Raw genomic sequence first — 22140 nt, forward strand, 5'->3', positions numbered from 1 at the left:
CACTGCAGTTGGAGGAGAGGGGTTGTAATGCTTGTGTCAGTTCATGACAGGCTATGTTTTGAAATCACAGCCCAAGCAAAGGGAAATGCATAATTTTATCACCTCTCCCAGCTGTCGTCACACGAAACACTGACTCAGACACACCTGTGAGTCAAAATTCTTGTCATTTCCTTCCTGCCGCCTGGCAGTAGTAATGTACCTCTAGCTTATTGCAACTGTAACCTTTTACTGCTGTTCCCAACCTCTGCGTTTTCTCACTTAATAATCTGACCAGGCAACAGCAGTGAAATTGTGGTGTTCTACTGTCGTCTTCCAACCCACCTATTCTGGAGAGAGACCAAACAGTCAGAAAAGTACTCTGTGCCTCTGTGCTGAAGTACAGAATTTGGCAGGGAGTAACGAATTATAAAAGGAGTTCTTTTTTTCCTCTGAACTGATAAGTAATCAAGTCATAGGCCAAATCAACAGGAACTGGGCTGAAGAAAATTAGAGGTCACAAGATGTTTCTTAAATGCGGGAGAGATTCTTACACAAGCTGTTTCTCTGAAGGATAGCCATGTGGTTTATTTAAATTAGCTTTCTTTCCTCTTGTTTCACAAGCAGTTGTTCTGTCAGCTGAGCCTCTGTTTTCATATAACATTTCTACTTTTCAGAACATAATTCACTCTTGACTCATAATTCACTGTAATCTCCTGTTATGAGGCAAGTGTGCACGTGTATGCGGGTACATATATGAATTAGTACCTAAAGTTTGTTTTGTTGCTTCATTTTTAGTTGTCTGCCTTGCTTCCTCCTTAAAGGGTCTGATAGAAGTGCCGACTGCCTCTTTTGCCAAGGGGTTTCAAGTTGGGTACCTGAAATAAGTGATGCATTAAGAAGAAGCAGCATATCTCTGTATTGATAATTCTAATGGTGGAATACCTACTTAGACATGCAGGAAATAGTCTCTAACAAGTAAAAAACCTACAACATATTTAGACATCGGTAAGAAATTAAATGAGTTAGCAGCGGCAGAAACAAATGGTCTGTGGTTAATTCGATCACTTCCTTTGCTACAAAAAAACAATCATCAAGTTTTTGAAGGCTTATTCGAATGTGACGGGGATAGCCCCTAAGCAACAGTAGCAGGAACATCCACCGCTAATCATTTTCCTTTGATGATTTTTAGTTCAGTCCTGCAATTGTTCTTTTCACAAAAAGGAAATATGACAAAAATGATTTTGTTTGGACAATGATGGTCAGTTTAAATATTCAAAAATACAGCTGCTGAAACTTCTTAGAAATTTAACTTTTCATAAAAAATAAAATATATTTTGTAATAAAGCTTAGCATATATAACGTCTAACAAAGCTTGTAGAGAGGTTATCTTGGCTTTACTTTTAGCTGCTTTAAGCTGGGGAATATGAGTGAGAAGTGAGGGCGTCAAAATGCTAAGTACCTTTGCCTTTTGCAAATGGTTTACTTGCCATAAAGTAAATGGGATGGAGTCAGAGGATCATATACTGCTTTCTTGCTTCCTTAAAATTCATCGAGGTTTGGGTTCTAAACTATACCTACAAATTGTAATTTGAAATAGACTGAGAGCTGAAAGAGGCCTGTCTTATGGACCTGATTTGGAGTCAGATGAAGACAGCAGAAAGCTTGGAAGAGATCTCATGAGTTTTATCATCTAACCCAAAATCTAATAATAACAGTCTAAGAGCTTGGCTGTGGCAGATCCAAAACATAACGTTGGTCCTCTTTCAATCTCAAGTCTGTGTTTGGCTGTTGTTCAGAATATAGATTCAGAGAGTACATCCATGGCTGATTTTTCATTTTAAACAGTTTATTTATTATTTGATCAGCAGAGTCAGTTTCCCCTCCACCCCAAATTCCAGTTATTTCATACCATATGGCTACTTCACTGGGCATTAACTTTTTGCACACAAAAATGTCCTGTTTAGGTTTGTGAAGTCAGTATGTGGAACTGCTCTGCTCGTTCCCTTTAAAAGCAATCAGAATCTCTCTCTGCAAGCATTTAGTAATAAAAGCTGCAACCATTGTTCTTTGCAGGCACATAATTCCCAGAAGTTTGTTGAAAAGTTTGGCATTATTCAGCAGACAATCTCTTAGGGTGTTCTGCTAGGTTCAGAATCTAAAATGAAGGCCATCTGCCCAGATTTGGTATTCATTCAGGACATCTCCCCTTCAAAGGCTTGTCTTTCTGAGCAGGTGCTAGATTCTTCACTTAGCTGGCATCATCATCAGTGTGCGAGAAACCTTGCAATAGATGAATGCAACCCATTCACTGATGACCCACACTGGAGACACTCGAGAGAAATAGGCCAAAGCTGCCAAGTTTCCAAGGTAGACAGTACAGAGAAGTTAGCCATTAGGAATCTCGGAGCAAAGACGTGTGGGGCTTTATCAGTGGATACATATCACTGCTAAATTACATTTATTGAAAGCTTTCAAAGAGGAAGCTTCTTAATCTGACTACTAACAAAAGAGCAGCACTTTTTCTGGTAGTAACAAGCTTTCAGTGTGTTATTTTTGCACTACAGCAAAAAAAAAAAAAAAACTGCATTGGTCAGTAGTCTTTGTTTTAGAGGTATATCATTTGCTATCTTTCTATCTTTGGACAGAACTTAATCCTAACTTCATACAAGCTCTTTACCAGATGTTTGTGCTTTCCTCTGTTTTAGGGCGAGTGAGTCCTAATTTTATCCTTTTTTTTAATGGTAAATTTGTGTGTGTGTGTGTTTTTTTTTTTTTTTTTTCATTGAATATCCCTCTGATGCTGGTCATTCTCCAAGTATCTTATGTGAGGAAAGCAGGCATTTGTGGCTGAGAAGGTGCCAGCATTTGCACAGATTCTTTTCTTAAGCACCTAATCCTGCATGCGCTTGGAGGTCTTTTTTTTTTTTTTTTTTCCTTTTTGCTATAAGCCAAAAATCTCCTGGGACAGCTGTATGAAAAGTAGTGAATAGGACTAAACCCAAGGGAAGAAACAGAGTAGCCGTTATATTTTTTTTCTTGTTTTTTTGTTTGTTTGGGTTTTTTTTTTCCTTCTCATTTCTGTTTTGTTGAATTTGGAGACTAACATATTGAATCTGCAAGAGTAGCTGGAAATATTGAGGGTAACTGACAGAGTAGTGAAACTTAACATGTAATTATCATCTATAAACTCTTCCAAAGAAATTTTTCTGTCAAATGAATAACCTATTTGCAAGAAGAATTTTGGCAAGCCTAGCATAAACCACGAACATGTGTTCAGTTAAAAGGAGGCACATTGTATTAGTGAATGCATTTTAGTTGGGTATTCAAAAATACATTTATTCAACAGATTGTATTCCTTTAGAAGGCCATTTCTTATAGTTTACTTCCTCTGCTATTGCTGCTTTTGTTATTACTAGACTTGCTTTACATGTGAGGTAATATCCTCTGCTAAGGTGAAGAGGAGTCTGCGTCAAGCAGAGGCAGGAGTGGAGCTGATATTCCATTCTCTCCTTTCCTCTTTTGGGGACATTTAACGCTATAATGGGGGTCTTAGGCGCTACCCAGAAGTACAGGTTTTTGACTGCCATCTGTTGAGTGTACTTGCAGGTGGGGTCCAGGCGGTGGGTTGCTTACATTGCACACTCCCTTAATGAACGGAGGAGTTCTTTGAGAAGCAGCAACTGGTAGCAGCTGAAGAAATACATATTTTTATTGTACGGAGAGTTCAAAGCATACTCTCAATGCACAGGCATGCTTTTCTGCTTCAGTTTTGATTTTTATTACTTAGATTTTTTTTGTATTAGCTTGTGCTTGGTTTTCTCCACGAATTGTGCCACCAGGTATTTGGGCCAAACTCCTGCTTGCCAGAAAATGTATCATTGTGGATGCATCATTTTTCGGATAGGCATATGCTATTCAGCAGGGAATTACTTAACGCTCTGAATTTGTTTGCATTTGGAAACCTAAGACTTAGTGAAGGTGGATGGCTCGTGATGTTGAAACACAGAAAGCGGAAATAGGCTTAAGCGGTTAGCACTTAAGTCGTTAGCACTGTAAAGCTAAGTGTAGCTCCTATTGAAAGATTTTTAAGATAGATATATATATGTAATATTTTGCAGACTGAAAAACATAGAATCTGTGACAGCTGTAGAAGTCTGATGGTTGCTGTGAGCGAGTATGTCTCTACCCCTTAAAAAAAAAAAAAAAAAAAAGGGGGGTGCTCTCACGTTTTAAAGAGTCGCACCAGTCCTTGACAATGTGGCTTCTGTGCTGAAGAGCTAAGATCTTAGATCTTAAAAGACGCCTGTGGTTAGTTTTCAGTAGACTCGTAAAGTTTTGAGACCCCAGGTTAGCTTTAAAAATAGGACTTAGGAACCCCTCTTGAGTCCTTTCTGTTAGGTTGCTTATAAGAAGTTAGGAGGAGGTGGTACAAACAGACTTTGTAACACAATTGGTATGATACACTTCAATTATGTGCACAAGCTTAGGCTGGGCGGCTTATGGGCAGGTATTCATCAGTCTGTTTGCAGGATTGACATCTAGAGGAAACAAGAAAATTGGGAACGTGCAGAGAACACGGTTCTAGCTATTTGTTAGATCTGATAGTTCCTGTTAAAGACTGATACATCTGAGATTTATAGTAAAGCGGATGATGCCAGTCTCTTCCAGTTGTCCAGTAAAAACAAACATGTCAGTCCCTGTGTGTGGCAGAGGGGTGAGCGAGAGAACTTGGGGTTGCGCCAATGAACCCCATCCATTTGCAACGATCATTTCTATTCCTACTGCTCCAGTGTTACCTTAAGCATAATAGGACATGGAAAAACGTAGTTAACCTTTTCTGATAAAAAAGGCTTTTCTTTGGGGAAAGCTATAAGGAAGCAGACTGTATATAAAAGGACTTCCTTCCAAACTTAAGCAGGAAGAGAAATACATGTTTATATACAAGGACAGAATTAACTGCAAAATTTCCACTCCTCCATCCTCCCCCACTCCCCCCCCCACTTTTTTTTTTTAATTCTGTAACTGGCATCAAAATGACAGCAGAAGAGAACTCATTTTCCCTGCATACTCACACAAAGGGGATGGGAACTGTGACATCAATACATGCCCTTCTTAAGCTAACGACACAAATATTAGGGCATTTCATGATCTGAGTTCAGCGTCTAGCAGTCTTCATGAAACAATTAGCAAAGAACTACTCTTTGTTTTATTGGAGCATAACGTTTAATGCTGCTAACACGCTTGGATGCTGAAATTCCACCTCTGTTTATTCACAGAGCAGATATCACAGCTGCAGTTGCATTTTCTTGATACTGTTCCACAAATAAGACTTCATACCGACCTTTGGGGACCGCTTACTTAGGAAAGTAGAGAACTTGGTGTCAGTATTTATTCAAACCTTGATCTCCTTTCTAAGGTTATGCAAAATGTCATGGCAGCATTGTCATAGCAACCACCACTCACTCGAAACTGAAATCTGACCACTGCTTTTACATACAGCAGGGTTTTTTTTTTCAAACTTACGTGGATCGGAGCTAGTGACACGTGAGTAGTAATACTTTGTATGCCAGTGCTGATGTGCCTAGCTAAAAGCTAATTTTATTGCAATATAAATGCTGATGGCAGTGTAGGGGAGTGTTTGCCTGCATAATCTTGATGTTTAAGTTGGGCACCTGTCTCCCTCAAGTGTGTGTGTGGGGGAGGAATTAGGCTCAAATTTAGTCCTCTGAATTGTACAGAAAGTACTCCAATAGATTAATTCTTCTGATGTTGTGCAATGTATAAGTCTCTACTGCTTATGTGTGAAGAGACAGCATAAAGGAGTCACTAACTAGCTACCTAGCATCGCTTTAACTCCCTAGCAACTGGTGAACGTGCCACCATTTTGGCTGCAAACTCTTAAGAACTGGGAGCCTTCTAAATGTTTGTAAAGATATTAGAGCATTTTTGTACGCTTCAGGCACAATTCTTCCAGTTTTATTTAAGTTTAGTTTCTTACTAGGTGCATCAGAATCTGATCCTACATAGAAAATGAAGTGGTATATATGCTTAGGGTACTATGTGAATGTTTAACTTACGTAATGAAATAATTTAATTGAACGCATTTGACCAATGTTCATGGTTTTAAGAGCTCCCTGAAAATAATGGGTGAAGGCAGGAGGAGTTAGGGGTTTGCAGTAATCCTGTTCCCTCTGGAGTCCTTTCATAATAATCTATGCTAATATATTATAAGTATCCCTGTACCTAGTCCAGCTCTTAATGATTCATTGTGAAAATATAAAATAAAACTTCCATTTACGTGGAGAGTTGCATAATTTCTGAAACTTTTAAGGGTTTGGAATTGTCCTGCAAAATGGAAAATGGTTAGTTCCCATGTGGCACATATTTCTACTCTTTTTTTTTTTTTTTTGGTGAATGAGTACATTTTAGTTCCTCCTCCTTAACATTTACAGGAACAGGAAGCAACAATGCTATTGCTACTCTGGGCCTGAATTCCCCCCCCCCCCCCCGCCCCCGCCAGAACTCCCTGCCGTGAAAGTGAGTACGTCACTTGGCAAATTGTTTGTCTTTCAGTTTGTAGGGAATTTGAAAACCTTTACCTTCGGGCAAGAGAAATAACTTCCAGCACCATATAAGGGCATGAGTTCTTTCTTATTGAGCAACAGTTTTTTGCTAGCAGGGACTGTTATTTCTGTCTCCCGGCACATTGAAGTCTAACAGCTTTTTAATTTTTCCATAGTGCATCTGTGTACAGAGTGAAGTTAGACTGCTCCCGATCTGAAAACTTGAAGCAAACTGCATCCTTAGCAAAACAGTAAGGAAGTCAAACAGCAAGAGTATCTTATCACCATCTCTGTACAACAAAAAAGGCCAGCTGGGCTGGAGTTTCAAAGGTTGATGTATAAATTGTGTAAGACTTCAGTTCATGAAAGAACCTATTAAGTTACACAGCCACTTGTTTATGAATAGTAATATTTACTGTACCTAAGTGGTGCAGATACATTTTATGTATCCTTTATTCTAATTCAATGCTTACAGTTTTCTTATTTTTACTTCCTTTGGTTTAAAAATATACCTCAACCAGTATCAATAATACACAAAAATGTTTTTATAATTAAAACTGTACATCTGAAGTAATTCTAGTGTATTAAAAACTTAGATTTAAGATTTTGATTGCTCCAGTGCCTTTCCAGCATATCGTACACCACAAGACTAGCAACTGAACGGCTTCATTTTAGGGAGGTTCTCAAGTTCTTTCTCATTCTCTCCCTCTGCCCTTGTAATATTTCTTCCTTGCCCTAAACTCAAAGGTTAAAAAAAAACCACAGAATCAACCTAGTTGTGGGGCAATATCCTACTGTCCATTGCAAAGAACAGTAAAGAATTATCACAAACCTTGACTATTAGTTTGTACAAAAATAGGAAGGATATAGCAATATGTAAAGCGTTCTTTCTTACCCAACAGAAGTCTTATTATACCACTCTTTCTCAAGGTGTGGGGTCCTGTGTGATTCTGGAAAAATCAGATTCCTTCCTGCTATACAGGGAACAGTCTTGTAGGCTCTCTTAGTTTTATTGCATGTCATACAATGCCGGATGCTCAAAGGTCCAGCTGTGCTGAATCAGGTTATTACATAAGGAACCTCTGTATTCCCTTCAAAAAGAAGCTCTTAACTGTGACAACAGCAAAGAAATACCTTCAAAGTCTGTCTCTGAAGCACCCCAACAAATGAAGCAAAATCATCCTTGCAATTAATTACTAAAAACAGCAGCCTCAACCAAAACTCCATCATAGCTGAGTATTTGGGGCTGCCTAGGACTGTCTATTTTGAAGCCAGGAAATTAAACGCACCATAGAGGTTGAGTTAGGAACTTAAGAACTTTAAAAAACAGGTGGTCATGAGCCCCACATTTCCTAAATAAAGCATCTTATAGCAAGGAAATTCTGTGGTGCACAGCATGGCCTAAGGCACAGCTTGCAACCCAAGCTATGATCTCAGCATGGCTGGCTCACCAAGTTGGAAGTCTGCAGAAACATGTTAAACAGGGAGTTACACACTTAGCTCTGCATGTCTGGCTTGTCGTGGTTTGCAAAGGAGTTTATGCATTGACAGGTATGCCCTAAACAAAGTAGTTTTGTGGCAATGCATGGTATTTTTGGAAGTTGTCCTACCCTTTTATATACCTGCAGCCTCCTCCCTCCTTCCAGCAACAGGAGGCACTATAAAGTTTACATTGCTGTTGCAAAGCTCTTGAGCAGAGTATGAGCCCCACAAATAATAGAGGTTGTGATTCATCTGGGAAGTGGTACGTTTAGATCCAAAAATAATCTTCAGGGATAGAAGCAAGACATTAAACTTACTAATTTAATGTGAACAAGGGTTTCTTCTCTTGAAACATGACTCAACAGAGCAGTCAACCATTTCTTTGAATTTCACGTTGTTAAAATGGACTCTGGGTTAAACAGAACTACTTCCAAGCCCATCTCTAAAAACAGTTGTTTAGGACTAAAACCCAAGTTTTGTTTCATGAAGGAGCGTGGGAGAATCCTTGCTGTAGCCAGGTCTGTCACGTGAAGGTCTAATGAGACTCTTACCCGCTTCTCAGTTGAGTTCAGGCCTGCCTAGTCTTAAGACTTTCACTACTCAATACTGTACCACAGACTGTCATGTTTGGAGACTGTCTGCATTCCCCTTAAATGATATGGAGGTCCCATTTTCTGGCACAAACCTGAATGGTGCTGAGCACTTATAAATCAGTGCGGATTGTGGGTGCTGCTGTCAATTACCCTGTTAATGATATAAATGAAATGAAGGTCATCCTAGTGCCTTCAGCATTTTTGCCTTGCTTTTCATCTGTAATCTGGTTTCTACTAAGTATTACATATTTGTTGAAATGTCCTAATAAAAAACATCACTTTTTAATTTAAACAACTTTTTTTTTTTTTCTTCAATCTACCAGCAGTTGTTTTTATTCTGATATCCACATTGGATCAATCAAGTGAATTGGTGCTTGGAGTGGCTGCTGGAGTGTCTATGATATCAGCAAATTACCTGCCTAACTTTGAGGTTTTCTTGCGCGAGTTCCAGGAGCTGTAGGGCATCTGAAGTGATAAGCGATAATGACTCATAAAGCATAAAAGGAGCTGAAGTGGGAATTTACAGGAAGAGCATAAGCTATTGCTTTTCCTCTCTGATTTCAGGGCTGTTTTTGTAAGAGGCAAGGGAACTTCTGAATGCCTAGACAGAAGACAAAATGACTGGGGCTATAAATGTTCTTAGAGAACAAGATAGGTGCATTGACTAAACATGTACCAGTTGTCCCCAGATTTGGGTGCAGAAGAGCCAGGAGCTAGCCCGCATCTTTTGCCACCGTAACGGCATCTGCTGAGGTTAAGGTGCATATTGAAACTGCCTTCAAGGTCTCAGTAGTCGATGCTGTTCTATAGTTTGCCTGCCTTATACTCTGCAACAGAATACCTTAAATTAGAGCCACTGAAGCAGTTTACCACTGTCCTCAGTATGACTGGGCTATGAAAGACACAATCTAGTTATGTATTTTACTGTGAATGGGGTTGAGTATTCAAAACATTATGACCAGTGTCTTCCCAAAACCTGGGTTGCCAACAGAGAAAACCTTGCATACACCGAAGCTGTTACAGAAATTAGACTAATAAGGTATTACTGCTTTCAACAAGCAAACAAACAAAAAAGAAAATTAAATTAGATGTAATTTCTCATTAATACAAAATCCCTTCCCTTCCAATGCCTGCCAGGTTTTCTGAAAGCTCTTTTGAGATGAACAGAGCTGCTCTATAGCTGGCGAGATTTGAAATGGTTGCTTATGCCGTATGTCTGAGGGCCTTACAGCCAAGAAAGATTTGATCATTTCAAAGACCAAAAAGAAAAAAAGAGTTTTAAGGAATCTTATAAGCTAAAGTTTTTGTGCTACAGATGCTCTCTTCCTCCCCATTGTGAACACAGCAAGAAAACATCTACCTACATCTGCCCTGCAAATAGCCTGTGTTAGCATAATATCATAATTCATCCATGCCCACAAAGGCATACAGAGCTATTTCCAAGGTTTTTGCCATGTCCTGGCACAGTGCCACAGCAAAAGGGAAACATTCCTTTCAGTGACATTCATTGTCCTAAGCTAGAAACAAGGTAGAAAGGTATGTTTCTCCTTTCCATGCTGACAAAGTTAGGAACTGCCAATATAAACCATGACTGAGGCTCTGAAATGATGCAAGTCCATATCATTGCTTCAAATTCAGGGAAGCAAACCAAGTTTACATTAACTAATATGTTTCTAAGGATTCAACCAATTTAAAATTTTTGGACAATGAAAATAATTTGAAAACATTCCTAATGGTTTATTTTCCTCACTCGCCTGTGTTTGCTATCCGCATCTCATTCAGAGCAGACTGATCTATTTTGCTTCTGTTCATGCTGGAAATCTGCGTTAAGAACCATTGTTAGAATTAGCACTCCAAACTCTGAGTTTATATAATGAAATATATTACGCTCCTGCTTTGCAATTGGAAAAGAACATGTATGTATGTGTGTGTGTATATATATGTAAACAGATATACACACATATAAAATACACTTAAACAGTTAATAATATCTTTAAGGGGAGAAAAAACTTATAAATCTGAGAATCAGGAGATCCTTTCTATGTCTCCTTTGGCAAAAATATGTTGTGTTCTATCTTGCTTGTATACAAACAGCTCAAACTTTTAAAGTTATGTTGTTAGTCATCCAACTGAACAAGCATTCGTGGCATTAAATGTTTCACCAAAACAGAATAAACACTGAACACCAAATTGTACAGGTAAATAATGGTAATGTCAAGCAAACTTGTAAACGAATCATTTTTTGGCTGTTTTTGTAGTGTATGCATATCAGCTGTACTTTGGTGAGAGGAATGTGTTTCAGTTTAGAATGAAATTATACGTCTTCATGCCACAGTGTCTTTTTTATTACAGTAGCTTGTTGACTGCTATTCAATTGTATATTCATGAAATTTAGGTAATGGAAAAGTTCCTTTCCTTAGGTTTTTTTTTTTTTTTTTTCTGTGTACAGCCTTAACATGAAGGTCATACTTTTTTGGCCTTTGGCAGATTGCAAGATATTCTGGACAATCGGATGTACAGAGCTGAAACATTTCACATTATGTAGCTCATATTTGTTTGAAATGATAACTTCACTCTTATAGGCTGCTGTAGGCTCAAAAGTAGCCTATGCCTCTGATACTGTTTTTAATGCCTTTTGCTTTTGTTATTACTTCCCTGTAAAGCTTCAAAAGAGAGATGAAATTATACTATAGAAAAGGATTGCTACTTACCTCTAGTTGTTAGGGCCTCTACTTTCACTGACACCGAAGACAGGAGTCTTACTGACTTGAAGGGAGAGGCTTTAATTTACCCTGATTTGTTTACCAAGGAAGAAAGATGAAAGAAATGAATGTCCTTGCATCTGAAGAGGAGGTGGAAGAACAGCTAATCTGAGCAATGCAAAAATGAGTTGGGCCAGAGTAACCTGAGACTGTATCTGAACTTGGAGACTGCAGCCATCTCCAGACTTCTGGATCTAGGAGATCTAGGCATTTTGCTTTCATCCTAAGAGCCAGGCACACACAAGCTCCCCAAAGCCAGCCTCTCTTCCTCCTCTGGCCTGGTTTCCACAAAACAGAAATGCAGGCATGTGAACCAAATAAAAGCCATACCTTCTAGTCAAGTTGTTGTCCAGCATGATGAGGGGATTAGAATTCCTAATGTGCACCTGTACATTAGTTTACCTGCAGCCTAAATAAATACTGTTGTCAGAGGTCATAGAGTCAGATTTTGAAAGGTCCTTGCTAAAAGTTGTCAACTGTGTTCATTCACCTAACTCCCTTTGAAATTTATGCACAAATACCGCTGAGAATCAGGAGATAAGTGCTCACCTTCATCTTTAAAAACCCAAGAACTCTTAAGATTTCTGGCATGGAGTTAAGACTAATGATGGCATGCAGTAGCTGAAGTTAGTCTGGAATGCTGATTTAACGCAAACAGATGTGAATATGGACCAGGAAAAGTGTCCTTGGCAGTCCTTAACACAAATAGCAAAATAAACAGATTTCAGAAAGCAGAGAGGAAATATCTGAATTCCTACATTTAGGAATTTAGAGGAACGAGAAAAAACTCGCACTAAAAACGGCTATGTGTGCCAGAACAGTAAGTTACTGCAGATACGAAATAGATAGGGCTGCATTCTCTTTCCAAGGCGAATATCAGGAGATCAAAACTTGACATCCATTATCTGTTGATCTAAATTTAGTTTTTAGAAGTCATTGTCTCCTATATTACTTCTCTGCTCATCTCCAAATTAACTGTACTTTGCCTGCCAACAAAAATTGAAGGAAGTGCTGAAGCAGGTGATGATTACAGAACATAAGCTCGGCAGGTTTATGCAACAAGCAGAGCAGTGGAAGAGGAATTCAGACCTGAAGTTATTTAGTTCACTGCATGCTTTGATTAGATTCTAACAAAATGTGAAACTTTGTAGAAACCAATTAGCATACAGTGTGTTAAAAGTGATGTAGAGCATTTTATACTTTAACACGCCAAACTTCTTAATTCAGCATGGAAGGCTGTGTTAGATAGCGGAACATCTCTATAAAAAAGATCACCAGGGCACTATAGGGAAAACTTAATTTTTAAGCTGTGTCATTAAAACTAAATGACTTTAATATCTCCCTTCCAAATACACACAAGGTAGAGAAGCTAGCCAAAGTCACACAGAGGGATAGATTTTCACACCTTTCTAACCTCTGTTTAAGGTTCAGATTACCAAAAGGCAAAGAGCAACAATTTCTCTGTCAGGCAGGATTAATGTTAGTTTTGTCACAAACAGAAATGATTATTCATTAAAATCCTTTTACTAATGAATATGTGGAAGAAGCTTCAGTAAACCAATTGCACTCTGGAACAAAATATTTCAAATTTTCTACATACAGCACAATTTTAAGATGTCTGTGCATTGGCAACAGTGGGCCTCTTAAGAAAACAGGTCAGCTGTTATGTCTGTGATTTATATGTGACTTGCTCAAAAAATTGGTCTTTCTCTTGATGAAATCAGAGCTATCTTCCTTTTCTTTGCAAAGCTGTTCACTTTTTGGCTACCTGCACTAAAAACTAAAGCCGTGAAACTGAACTTAAGGTATTGTATTCATTCAAAGTCATTACATTACTAAGGAGAATGAAACTGTCAACGCCATTGCTCATTATCATATAAACAATCTATAAATTAGGATCCCTTCTAGACTCTCATGCCTTTTCTAACTTCTTTGACACTCTTTAAAAAAAATTCTGATTTGTTATAGCATTTCTCTTTGACAGAAGAAGGTATAGTACAGGGAATTAAGCCTCTAAAATCCCAAAAGCATGGGGTCCAGATGGCTTCGGTAAGGAATTTTACATGCAGTTAGGAAGATTTTTTTTGTTTACAAACCGGAATAACTTCTAAGCTATAATGCTCATTTCTTCAGAAGTACAACCAAGAAAGAAGTTCAGCAGAAGGCTTATTCACTTTAATTACTAAAGTGACTCATGCTCACATCTCTTTTGGTTTGGTCCACTTTTCCTGAACTTTCTTAAGACCTGCATCTTCTTTATTAATTTTTTTAGATGTCCAAAGTACAGCAAAAGTGGATGAAGATTTAATAATCAACATGTCAGCTGAGGATCTGGCCCTTACCTTTTCAAACTAGAAAAAGTATCTACCATATCACAGTAGATTTCTGTATGTGCTTTGTCAGCTTTTTATAGGCAACACAATAACCTTGTTCTTTTAATACTAAAAGTTGCCTGGAGGCCATGTAACAAGAGAGACCACCAAGGCATGTAATACTGTGGCCTGAATAATGATATTCTTTTGTTTGAGGTCCTTGCATAAGATAGAGAAATAGTGGATGCAGTATCATTTCCCCTTTTGCGCTGGCTTGCTGCTCTGGAAGGTACATGCTAGTAAAGTAAATAGTGTGCAATTGTTTTAGGTAATGTAACAGAGCAGCAGCAAAGCTACCCTGTAGGTTCTGGCCAGAAGATGGAGGCTTTCCCAGAGGGCTGAACTACAGGATTTCTTGAAATCCCTCCTCCTCCTCATACGTTTCCTTGGCCTCTTACAATAGAAGTGGAAATGTTAATTATTCTCTTGGGAGGGAATTCAAACCAAGGTTAATTGGTGCAGAACATATAAAAAAATTACTTCTTTGAGGTGCTGATCGCCCCATGGTTCCATCTCTCCCTGATGTTACTCTGGTGAACACTCATTCAAACTACAGTCTCTCTTTTCAGGTATTTCAGCATCTAAGTGCAGTAGAATATGTTTGATGATGTACTCTCCACATCAGAAAAAGTGTAAAACACTTCAACGGGGTGCTATGCTGAGGTAAGAGTCATCATTTTTGTACAGGTGGCCTAAAATGCACCAATTTTGAATGTTTGCCACTTAATTTGCCTCTTTTCCTAGTTCATGCCTCAGTTAACTTTACCCCATGATCAAATTTAGTAGTTTATGTAAGTAAATTTATATCTTTTTGTCATTAACTTTACTGTTTCCACTGAATAGGTATTTGATCTTTCAGAATTTTTTCTCATCACAAAATTAACCAGGACAAATTTGAAATGCTTTTCTTTATAGCCTCATAATTGTGCTTCACTATGCATTTAATTTTTTTTTTAAATAGGTATCTATGGTTGTGCAGGACAGGAAGGCCAAGAATTTTTCAAGTTTTAAATCAGAGATCTCAAAAAAGCACATTTAAATAATGCTAATATCAAGAAAATTCATTCTTATTGCTATCTTCTTTATCTATCATGACCAGACAGAGAAAAATCTATACTAGCAATTTTGCCTTTAAGGTCACTTTTTCAACGGACAAAGTTCAGGCTCTAAACAAATTTTCCTCACAGAATGATTTACAGTTGTATGACTCTGGGGTAGGCTTTTTGTAGCTAATTAATTAAGTCATCTCTAACCACTAATCCTCTACTCAGGTTATTTCTATTAGTGGCAAAGAGCAATTGACCTTAGATACATAGAAACCTGGTTGATGAGCTTATTCCACAAGGTCTTTTGGCTCCACCCTTGTTAAGTGGAACCAGCCTGAGCTGGGTGATCTGACCCTTGCAGTGAAGCCGTATGGGAAATGTGAGAATCACCAGATTTTTAACACCAGTCGAATCTGTGGATTAAATTGCTTGTGTCCTGTGTTGCTTTCCTACCGTAGTGAAATGGGCTCAATGTTTCCTGGTAGTTATACTCTTCACGCTTTCTGTGGCATCTTTGAAACGATTTCAGAGAATAAATAAATTCTTTATGTTATGCATGAAACGCTGGTGTCTTCTGAACACAGCAAAACCCTGGTGTTGCTGCTTCACTGAGAGACCTTTCTAGAAATGACTGATGCTTGGAGACTAGTAAGTAAGTATTACTGTGTTCTGCGGTTTTTGATGTCAAGCAATACAGACTTTCTTCATCGTATTTGTTTTTAGTGGAATTATTTAGCTTGATTCTGAGCTCACTTTTTTTCCCCTCAAAAGCTTTAGTACATACTTGACAGGTAAGCTTGTTCCAAAAGAAAATTCTGAAGTGTTGGGTTAAGATTCAACAGCAGATTGTGTGAAAACTATGCCTTAGCGTGAATTCAAGTTTTTCCCTATGGTTGAACCAAACATTTGGACCTGTCTTTGAGCTTGAACGTAATTCTAGAGTAATAGTTTCTTATTTACGTGAAACAGGCTTATCAACTTGTGCAACTAAATTGTAGCAGGGAGGAAAGAAGGAGAAAAAGAACATGTTGGGTTATGGGGAAGAGAGTTAAAGTGATGGGGAAAAATGTAGAGCAAAATCAGCTGGATTGTGGAATGCTGAACTAGTCATCTGTTATCTGGACTCAGTTAGTGGTTAAGTGATTTGATTATGTTTACTGAGTTAGCCTCAGTATCATGTGAAAAACACTGGATGTTTTCTTATTTTCCTTATCTTTCTCTTTCATTTGTATATACCCACTAATTCAGACCTGTGAAGAACTGAATTTTATGGGGCTATGCTAAGTATGATTATGACCTTTTCTCTTGTTTTTGGCAATTATGAATGATTCTTCTTAGAGATGATGAAGCAGACTTGGAACATATGACGAAACAAAGTGGCCATTTCATATAATATCTTAAAAAGCGATAAGAGATCTGTCTTTATTTTGGAAGGCCTTCATTCTTCAAATATGTAGGATTTAAATGCTATTTTAATCGAATTCCTTTTATATTGCTAATTCTGGAAGATGCTAGTTTTACATGACTAACTCTTGATTTTATTTTGAAAACTTCATGTTCAAAACTTACATAGTGGCTTTTTTTTCCCCTCCTCAATACTATCACTGTTGTTGATACTCTCAGAGCTTCCTAATTTATAAATATAAAATAACTGCATATTTACCAGTGCAAACTTCCCAGCCGTGACAGTTATTTCATTCGTAGTCAACCTGATTTTATTGTCTTTATAAACTGTCAAAGGACTTTTTGGTATGCGGAAAGGTGTGCAATGCATTTGAGTAACTTAAATGCAAGCCAGAATCTCGCTGAGAGCGATTCACATTGTGGGTGGCAACGAACACTATGTAACTTTTATCTAGCTGTCTAATTTTTTGGTTATGTCACTTTCTGTTTGTGCAACGCTAATAAAAACTGGCTGCCTGCGTTTTCAAAAAAAAAAAAAAAAAAAGGATTTTTTTGTGTGTAGATATCCAAGCGGCTTCAAAAGAAAGACGGGATCTGTCCCTGTCTGAATTAATGTGAGCTTAGGACAAATGTAGCATTCTAGCTATATCTGACTGTCACAGTGCATGTTGGTTAGAGTTCATGGTGTTTAACTTAAAATTAGGAGTAATGATCATAGTCCTCCATGTGTTAGCTTCAACAGTCGTGCCGGTTGGTACTCAAGACATTAAAGGGCCTTTTTTTTTGTTTTTTAACCGCTTTACTTTGTTCTCGGCCTCACAGAGCGCTCATGCATATCGAATAGGTGGTGCATTTCCCAAGTAGTGCTTAGGAATTGCTGTATTGCTTAGGAATTGCTATATGTATGCAAATCCTTGCATGGTGAAATGAAGTTCTTCTTGTATCTTGTTTAATTTCACTGGGATATACTTCAGTAACAACTTCATGTATGTCTGTATCTGTGTGGCCTTAGGACAAGGCTTATCCCTAGATGATAGATCTTTGCCAAATGCCTTATCCTGTATCAGACAGAAGGATGAGAAGGTGTCATGGTAGAAAGGTGCCATTTAAGGGTCTTTTTTTTTTTTTTTTTCTCTCCCCCCAAAAGAAAATGACCTAGCAGAAACAGTACGAATGCTTCAGAAACAAATGAAAAAATGGCGAGAGGGATTTGTTTCTGTTGCTGCTACTGAGTTGCATAATGTGTTGAGCACGGGGTTCATTTTCCATATCTGTAATATGGAAATAATCCTTCTTTTCCTTGCTAATGCACATCGTATGATAAGTAACTTCTTGCTCCGTTGAACACTGGCTACAACCTATTTTCATTTGCTTATAATTTTAGATCCAGGCTGTTTAATGCTTGATAACTTCATGCCAAATACTTCTCTGTACTGTGTGCGTACAAAGAATAAATGTCTTTAGCAATGTGAATGACTATAGCAGAAGCAAATCTGATGACATAAGCAGAGAATAAATCAGGACATGCACCCTATAGAACACTTTTTCTTAAGTCTGGAAAAAATTGCAATAGTAAATTTAAGGGAAATTGCAGACCAACAGCACACACTGTAATATACCATTCTGCACTTACAGGACATAGGTGCATTAGTCTCAGAATATTAGATATTTCAAAGCATTAAATAGTAATAGTAGGGTGATGTATTCCTATAGCTAAGTGCTGGTGTCAGGAACAGAATTTGGAACCTGTTCCTGGACACTTACAAGGGCTCTGTTGGAAACAGCTGTACAAGATCATGATAGGTTTATCAATTCTCCATTAAAAACATCTCTAGTAACTCCTGCTTCCCATCACTGCCGTTCTGTGGAGGCCCAATACTCTGGCTGTGCAGGCAGTGCTTTCCATCTTATCTTGCTCCCAGCTTGTTCAAATTCGGACTTGGAAGTCTTTGCCTTTGAAACGGGTACTGGTGATAGCATGTGGTGTTGTACTGTTCCCTGGCTTTAAATACCAGACAAAAAGCTTCTTTCTTCTGAATAAGCTTTTTAAAAGTAAAGCAAAAAAAACCCCATAAAACAAAAAAAACACAAACCCACACTTGAATGTGGAGCTTAGCTGAACAGCTTTCTAGTCATTAGAAAATAATGGGTGTTGGAAATACTGTTTCATGCTGCTCTTCCTTCCTGGCATGGAACTCTTCCTACGTTGATTTTAAACCAGGAAGGTGTTCTCTCTTTTGGAGCTAGCAGCTAATTTTTAGGGGTTTTGTGAATGTCTATCTGGGGATTATTCTCCCTTAGGAAATTCCTACATAGGATTAAAACTAGACAATTGCCCAGAATTTGATATGAGTAGGTGGGCTTGGTATAAAACTCAAGTTTACATTTTTTTTGCACATACTGGTGAGCATTTGTACTTGTATCTTACAAGTAGCTGCTGTGGAAAGTCAACATACACATGTGTATATCTATGTGGTTTTGTTGCAGAGGAGTTGGAGGCTATTATTCATACTACTGATGTTTCTGCTGCCTTTCAGAAAAGTTTGTTTTTCTCTTAACTGATGTGTGATGTCCAAATTAAAAGCGTTTCTAAGAACAATTGACCAGCTGATGTATTAACAACTAAAACTGATTTCTGTAAAACTTGTTTCTTCAAACTCTAACTCCTAGCAACTGGTAGGCTTTCAATTAGTATACTGTGAAAATAGCAGGTTTTCTATGAACAGTATGTTCTCGCATAATATCGTTTAGTCTAATGAAAGTAACATTTAAACCCAGTGCAATAAGTATATAGAGTAAATCACTGCTTTAAACTCGAGACAGTCATTATTAATAACTTCAAGTTCACAAAACATAGGTTAAAAAATAAACAGGCGAATGAACTATGCCTTTTTTTTTGACTCTTCTTGTTTCTGTATTACACTTTTGATTTCAAGCTTTTCTCAAGGAGGTCTAGAATTCCTTCTTCTCTATTTGTAAATACGGTAAAATGATGAGTTCAGTTCAACGGCATGATTTGGTGAAGATATGCTGAATATTACAGTACTCTTAAAGGGTAGAAGACCCATTGTAGCCTAATACTAATAAAAAGTTTTTAAGGGAAGGAGGAGGTATAACCTCTGTCCTGCTTGTTTTTTATGGTTCATGTTATGGTAATAGCTATGGATTCTATTGGAAATCGAATCCTTTCTATATTAGGACTTTCCACTGTAAGAAACACCTTCTCCAAAACAGCCTGCTGCAGGTTTATCCAGAGGAATCCAGAGGTCTTGGTCTCTTCTTTCTCTCTTTCTGCTGCCCACCAAGAGCTAAGAATTCATATATTCACTTATCTCTGGTGAAACCTCTTTTCTGCTTCTCCAGCCGAGTACTGATTCACTTCTCAGCCTGAGCATTCAAATTGACAAAGCTCACATCTAAGAGAAAGTCTGAGCTCTAGTTGTACGGGCTATGCTCCTTCTTAGTGAAGCTCTTTGGCTTTAGGTGGAAGGCCTCAAAGTTTTCACCCAGAGCAAATGCCTAGAGTAGGGAGAAGAAGGGAGGGAGGGTAAAGGCATACTCAAGTTACAGTGAGGAATAGAAGGCAACATACAGTATCAGTGAATCAGACAGGTTTACTGACAAGGAGGCATTAACACCTCCTGCTGTGGCACATACCTCACAACATAGCAATGGGTGAGAGCAGTGGCTCTCTTTAGCTATACGTTTCTTGGGTGTATGTAATGCTGATGTAAACTCTATTGAAGAGAGCCTTACTGGCTGATATGGTCCTTGGAAATGCCCTTGAAGGTAGTACAATTGCGAGTGACACAATTTTTTGCTTGTTTGTATGAATAAATGTCCATGGGGATTTTTGGTATTAATTCAGCTCTAGTTGCTACCAGCCCTTCCCTCCCTGCTTCTCCCACTTTGGACTGCCTTGGGAAAACCAGAAGAGCTCTCCTGGTTCAAAAGCCTCTCTGGAGTCTGTACATAACACAGATACTAAGAACTGAGGCTTTGCGTTATCCAGCTCTTACCATTTAGAAGCATTGGCTCTGTGTGTGTGTGTGTGGGGGGGGGGTTGTTTGTTTGTTTGTTTTTCTCCTCCCCTTTTTTAAAGGGAAAGGGATTATGGTCCTTTAATGAGTTATATCACTGATGGGATATAACAACAATGCTGCCCTTTTTTTTAAACCCCTTTCTCTGTACATGAAATGAAAAAGTAATAAGTGGCCATGTGCATCCATTACCTATAATAAATCTGCAGGATCAGTAGGGACATGTGCTGCTTTTATGAAGCAGCAATATGACGTGCAATATCATGAATGATTTACTTGTGAAATTAGTGTTATATATTAACTCTCTGTTGTGCTAAAGCCTCTCCCAGTTATTTTCAAAATGCTATATAAATACTATGTGTAGTTATAATGATCAGTGGAAATTTTACTAATGCTTCATCTTTGCAACCTGATCATGCATTTACCTATTGATCAGTAAACTGAGGCCAAAAGAGGGAAAAAGCCCAAGCCAGCTCTTACTAAAACCAGCGGTGAATGTCTGCGCTTGTTTTAGTACAAAGTGGATCAGATTATAAGCATCTCGACTGAGGCTGTTTAATAAATAGTTTATACATATAGGAGCAGAACAAAGGCACCATAGATTCTCTAATAATTGTGTTCTAATTGCTCAAAAGCTAAAACATAACATTACATGTGTATTTTTAAATATCCTTTTGGCTACACTATCAAACAGCTTATGTAATTTTTTTAATGCAGCAAATTTTTGGATTTTCTTCTTTTGGCTTTCTTACATTAAAGAGATTATTTAAGATATATGGCCAAATCCTATTTTTAGTGTAGATGTAAATTAAGTGTAGCTATCAAGGGTTGATAAATGCATCCTGCATTTTCACTGATGTATCAGAGAGTAAAATTTGGTCCTTTAAAGGAAAATGGGAAACAAATACTCGCTCTTAACTGGGTAAAATCTAATGGTTATCTGCTTATTACCAGTTTTAAATTTGAGCTGTAGGTTTGGAATAAAGAGTAAACTATCACTGATTCCCACATGGCCATAAAGTGGATAAGTGAAGAAAAGATCAAACATGTTTTATTTTCATGCCTTTTTTTGTCTGCATGTATTTTATAAAGGGCAGAACTTTGTGTTAAAGATGATGTTGTGTTTGCTTTTGACAGTCAAAGCGGGTTGAGTTTTTGGTTCCATCCTTAGATTCCAGTGAGGTGCCTGAGGCAGCATGAGTAGAGGATGAAAAAGGAATCTCTTCAAAAGATTCAGAAATTATTTTGATACATCTATATTTCCTTGCTGGACTTGACAGTTTTATTTCTTTGTAGTGCCACTGGCTATCACTGTCTTTGATTCTGTCTCTACTAACTCAACATACTGCACTAAAGCACTTACTACCTTACAGAATTTGATTATTTTTTTTTTAATTAAGGCAGGGAAAAATTAAAGAAAATAGGCAGCAAAGGTGGTGCATTTAGTAACAGCCGCGTCTTGCTCATTATAGGGCTTTGAGTTTTGGTTCTTGTTGGGTCCCTGTGGTAATTCAGCTTTAAGCAACAGAAGTCTTGAGAGATGATGACATGAAAGCGTCAAGGAAAAACAGTGAAACAAACTGAAGCAAGTTAGGCAGTAAGAAGGTATACATGCATGAGAAAGAAAAATAGCGATAATCCTTGATTGCATCCATGTACTCAGTGACTTTTTTTTTTGGAAGCCACGTATCATTATTCCAGGTATGCTATGTGGCTTTGGACACCGTGTGTCCACTTAGAGCTCTTCTTGTTTTGATCACATGTTGCTCAATATATGCATAGTAGTAGGAAGTGCTAAGTAAATGGATCAGACCTGCCAAATTATGTCCCCTTCTCAAAGTCATCGGGAAGTATGTGTAACATCCTGGGTTGTGCAGAGGAGAGAGAGTGGAAGACAAC

At 38.0% G+C, this 22140-nt stretch overlaps 1 long non-coding RNA gene across 11 annotated transcripts in view; it reads left to right on the forward strand.

Moving 5' to 3' along the window:
- LOC104144224 (uncharacterized) overlaps nucleotides 1-22140 on the forward strand; it is a 369710-nt gene that overhangs the window by 19614 nt on the left and 327956 nt on the right. For 2 of the 11 annotated variants that reach the window (XR_011134587.1, XR_011134585.1), the window contains exon 2: nucleotides 14321-14414. The exons of the other annotated variants lie outside the window; for them this stretch is intronic. This is a non-coding gene — a long non-coding RNA (uncharacterized lncRNA). The remainder of the gene's footprint in view (nucleotides 1-14320; nucleotides 14415-22140) is intronic. 11 annotated transcript variants of the gene reach the window in all.

This window comes from Struthio camelus, chromosome 1 (genome assembly GCF_040807025.1).
Source record: "Struthio camelus isolate bStrCam1 chromosome 1, bStrCam1.hap1, whole genome shotgun sequence".
In the NCBI taxonomy this organism is placed as follows: Eukaryota; Metazoa; Chordata; class Aves; order Struthioniformes; family Struthionidae; genus Struthio; species Struthio camelus.